Genomic DNA, 5,348 nt, shown 5'->3' with positions numbered 1-5,348 from the left:
CCTGATCCTCAGTGAGTAACTCTAAATCTGAATTAGACCATCATCAGCCAGGATATCAGTGCTCCCTGGCTTCTGCACTCTCTTCAGCCCTTTAGACTGCTTTCTGCACTTGTATGTCTTCAGTCTGTCTGACAATATCATTCCAGCAGCTCTGACATCCATGACAGAGCTCCCTGAACCAGGGAATGCAGCTGGTTGCACTTAAGTGTTCTGCCCTGGGCTGGACCATTCAGATGTTTCTCTATGATAGAGAACTTTTTTTTAGGAATCCTTCCTAGGATTTATAGGTTACAAACTTCCAGGTACTATTCCATAGTTATCCCTAAACTATCTTTAAAATTCCAAATACCCAGGAACATATTAATCTCTTTAGCTCATTAGCTCAGATAATCTAGAAAGTTGGTCCCATAGCAGAAAGCTCCAAAGCTTTTACCAAGGCCTGAACAGGTAGAACTTTTCCATGGTCATTTCAGCAAAAATAATTTAGCTTTATTATTGTAAAAGCCTTTTCCATAATTATTTGGATTAGTCTTTGTAGAATTTGGTTTCAATTTATAGATTGGATTTAATTAATAAAATGGTATTTTTAATGCTGTTGGTTGGGTGGTTTGGCATAATTAAAATTTACTGGTTTTTAATTAAATATTTGCTGTTGTGTAATCATTGACAATATGGGGAGAAAAAGGGGGGAATATATATATATAAAACTTTATTCCTACCTTTCTTGCTGGAATCCAGAAAATTGTAGAGTATAATTCTGAACAGCTGGTTTTAAATATGTCAAGTTTTGGTTAAACGAATTACAGTTAAATAATATTGAAATAAATGGCTTATCTCGAAGAAACTAAGCAATCTGATTCCTCATTTGGTAAACAGCCTGGAGTCTTCAAAAACTAGAATTAGATTCAGCCTCAAAATAAGTATTTAAGACTCCAACAGCATTTTTAATGATTTTACTTTTCGAATATGCTCAGAGCTCTCATGCTGATTCTTTTGTTTAAAGTTCACTAGCTCTAATTTCATGCCTAAGTGCTGTGGCATGACTCTTCTGTTTTTTGCTAAACAAGGACAATCTAGAATTGCTAGACAATACAAAATAATATCCAAAAATAACTTCTCCTTGTCATTACACGGGCTTTTGCATTGACCTATATTAGGCAATTTTTATTATTTTTTTTTAATGTTTTAAAAAGCTTAATACATTTTAACTGATAAAAATCTGTTCAAGTTCAGCCTATCAGTTTTCCTGAATCTGTGCCAGCTGCATGAGCAGAATCATTCTGTTTTGAGTTATTCCCAAATAAATAACTGGCAACAGCATTTAGATTTAGTTAGGTAAGTAAGACAGAAAAAGTGCTTTAAAGAGACACCAATACACTGCTCTTCAAAGCTCTGTTTAAGACTTATGGTTTATGTCAGTAAAGAGAGAGCAGCGTGTGTGAAAGGAGGATAGGTAGGAAAGCTGCCAAAAAAGGAAACAGAATTTTTCACTTTCAGGTTTAGAATGTGAGGGAGGGTATACCTGAGAGGCAAGATCTTTGGAGAAAGTGTATTTGCATGATGATCTCATTCCATCCTGAACTGCTTTGGTTTGGTCTTTGTGTGGGGTGGAAAAGACATCAGCTTGTACGTCCGTAATAAGGGTTTTCTGTTAAAGAAATATTAGATAAGTTCAATTTGCTTTAAATGAAAATTATTTCATTGAGAAAAAAGGCTTTAATTGTTGGGAGTTTTTTTAAAAGAACTGTTGGTCTTCCATAGGAATCAAATATTACTTGAAATATTTATGAATCCTATAGGAAAAAAGCCTTAAAAATGTGAAGTTTCTTTCTTATTACTTCACAGTTTCTTCCCTCTACCCTTTAAAAAACCAAGCAAAATAATAACACATGTCAAGCTGTTTGTTCCTTGTTGCCTGTCTTTCTCATTCTTTCATCATAACTATTTTCTGTTAGGGCCATATTTTTCCCTCTCCATCTACCAATAGGTATTTTTCATATGTAATAGCTAAGGAAAGCCTGTCTTTACAAGCTCTTGTTAAAGATACTTCCTGCAAAGAATTGTATGGGGCAATAGCAGGATACTGTTTGTGAATCTCTGGAGCTCCAGGGATTAACCTGTTGAAAACCTGCCCTAGCAGCAATGTAACCATACTAGTACAGTTCCGTCCTCAGTTAATAAATCCTGGTAGTTTCAACCAGTCTGGCACTGGTCTATGGTATAGTTAATCTACAACCCAGAGAGACTACTCAAAGGTAACTAAGAGGTGGCTTGACAGATATATTCATTCTTTCTTGCCATATCCATATAAAGCTGACATCACTGTGTCTTGCTTTTGCAGATGACACTTGCTGGTCTGTCCAAGAACATGCAACGCTTGAGTTCTTTTGGCTTTGTAGTTCTTTTATGCATGAACTTCAGTGAAATATCAGTAGTATTTTAAAGCTTATCCTAAAACATGCAATACGCATGACTGAACTCAGCCTTCAGTTACTGAGGTTGGTTGTGGTACTGATTTTAACCATGTCCCAGATGCAGAGCTGGTGTCATTAAAAGCCAACCTGTTTCTGGCTATGCTTATTGGTGCAGCACTCACAGGAACTAACACAGTTGTCTGGCTTTCAGCACCATTGTGATTACAGATTTAGCCTAACTGCCCCTTCAGCTTGTTCCATACACAGCTGGAGAAGAATACTGCAGAGACAGGCTTTAGCAGTGCAGAAGAGTTCTGTATGAGTCCAGTTTGGTCGCACTGGGCTCTAAAAGGTCAGCCTCGGTCTTGCTGGACTTCCAGGTGAGAGACATTTCTGTGAGACCTCTGTGCTTATCTCCCTTGGTCTTTAGGTTCCATAAGGAACCATAAGTTAAGACGTCCATTGTGTGAAGGTCTAAGCCAGACCTAATGTGGGATTTTGCATAAACTAAAAATCTTCGCTGGAGTACTGTGGAGCACGAGGGAGAGCCAGCAGGGCTTCTGTACAACATCTGCTTCTAAGTAGTAATGTTAAGCCAGAGCTAACACTAAAAAGATCAGCTCAGCTTGAACCACCTCCATGCAGAGCTACTCAGAGGCATGCATGTCATGCTACCCATAACCTCTCTCCTGGGTACCATGTTTTCCAAGTTTTACTCTTCATAATTTGAAGTAATTGAGCCCTTACTACTCTAGATACTCAGAGGTCACTATATGTCAGTACAAAAATATCAAATTTCCCATTTTTTAGGAGGATTTTGTAAATACTGAACATTTCCCGTGTAAAGTAATGCAGTTTTTAAAAGAAAACACTGAACAAGCAAAAGGAGTTAACCTGATTCCACAGAGGGAGAATCTGCCTGTGAGAAATCTCTACAGCCGACTGCAAACTAGCTGCTGTTAGTTTATTTGCTGGAAGAAAACCAGACCGTCATTTTGACCGCTTCCCAGAAGAGAGTGTCTGTGGGTGTTCTCTTTTCTTTCTCACCAGTAACAGATGAAATCTTGCAATAAGACCTGACTGCTAGAAAGACTACCTCAAGCAAACTATTGTCATGGAAAACACTGACATAAGCCCAAGATTTCTGCTGCTATTGCACCCTTCCTGTGGTGCAACATCAGTAAAAAATCAGTTGTTTATTTCTTGGTACAAGAAATACATCAAGAATTACTGAAGCTAGCTCTAATGCTTTGCTAGAATGTTTTGTTTGCTTAGAGAGTCCTTTATCCTAACCTCTAATTACATTTCTCCTTGTGTAAATGTGGATAGAACAAAAAAATGTTTACAAATACTGAGTTCTCCAAGAATATGTGGTGTGAGGACGATAGGAAGTGGCTTCTCCTACTTGTACTTGTCTGTCCCAAAATAAAGTATTCCTCTGTTTTGGAAAGAGACATTTACAATGAATATTAATTTTCCTTTATCCCATAGGACAGGGAACCAGCAGAGACCCCACAGCATTGTGATCTTGAGTGTTAAAGGAAACCTGGATTCATGAGCCGTTGTAACACTCATTATAGTAGCTGGAGAGCTGATATGAGCAGATAAATGCATTTGGTTCTTGTCTTTGGACTGTTACAAATCCATTAAGAAAAAGAACACAAGGTAAACTGGGTTTCTATTCCCTCTACAGTTTATTCTGCTTTCTACCGGTAGAAAGACTTCAAAGGGTCATTGCTATAAACCTTTAGGAAGATGTCCACTGTCAGCTCTACTGGTACTGCCCTTAGTTGGTTATCACTGCCCACCAACTGCAGGCTACTACCTCTTACAGGTTCCCGCAAAAGTATGTGTAGAAGTGCTCCCTACTGCCCTGGCAAAGTCAAGTATGTTAGCTGAAACCACCTTCACAGGTGGGTTAAACTGAACTGGTCCACTTTGCCTCAAGTGATAAAGGATTACTTACTTCCTTGTATCACCAGGCTTAGGAGGTTGGGGACAAATTCTAGTGTAACACTATTTTCATCTACCCCAATATCACAAAGCAGTTATACTTCTGGGTGCTTTGACACAACCTTACCCCTCCATCCATGAAGCTTGTGTTCCTAAAAAGTGCAGTGATTAGCAAGTCTACAGGCAGCAAAGCACTTGTTCCCATAAGAATGAATTTAACAGATGGGACATGCATACAAGAACAATTTAAATACACAAGGACAGTGTATATTGTGTGGAAAGTGAAGAGTCAGAAGCAGGACCATCAGCTGGACGAGACACTGGATTTTTGGCAGCTGAGATATTTCAGTATGATTGATCACAGACTGCTGTCATCATTACCTTCTTTTTCCTTCATCCTTGATAGATAACTAAAATTCACTCCAGTTAGAGAAAGATGATGACAATGATGGCTATGTAACCATTAGGAAACAGGCCACAAGAAGGCAGAAAAGATTAAGGTCAGGCTTTTGGCCTCATTAAAGTGACCAAGTTTGACAGACACAAAGCCACAAATAGCAGCCCCCAGGAAGCCAGCATCTCCTCCAGCTGACAAGCCTGATGATCTTACTGGCTCCTTCTGAATAGTTATGATTTCATCACTATCATCATCTTCCTCAGATGAATTAAGGACATTAAAGCATGAAGGATGGAAAAATTAATGGAGAAATCGTGGTGAGCAGGGAAGGCTGTTAAACAATTAGTGATGTAACTCTGAAATGACAGCTAAAAAAGCAACAGTGCAGGGTGTTGCTGTGCTGTATATTGAGGAAGTAGTATGAGGCATTCTGGGATTGGTCTGCATTCAGCAAAATAACTGTGCTGGGAAGTTTATGTCTAGCTTAAGCTCTCTATATGTACTAGTATAGAGGTTATATCATGTTATTCCGGCAATGACCCTCAAATAAGCTGTAGTGTCATTATATAGTCACAGGCTTTTTA

The sequence above is a fragment of the Nestor notabilis genome, unplaced genomic scaffold, assembly GCF_000696875.1.
Source record: "Nestor notabilis isolate BGI_N333 unplaced genomic scaffold, ASM69687v1 scaffold7299, whole genome shotgun sequence".
NCBI classification, from domain to species: Eukaryota; Metazoa; Chordata; class Aves; order Psittaciformes; family Psittacidae; genus Nestor; species Nestor notabilis.
This window is presented reverse-complemented; position numbering follows the sequence as displayed.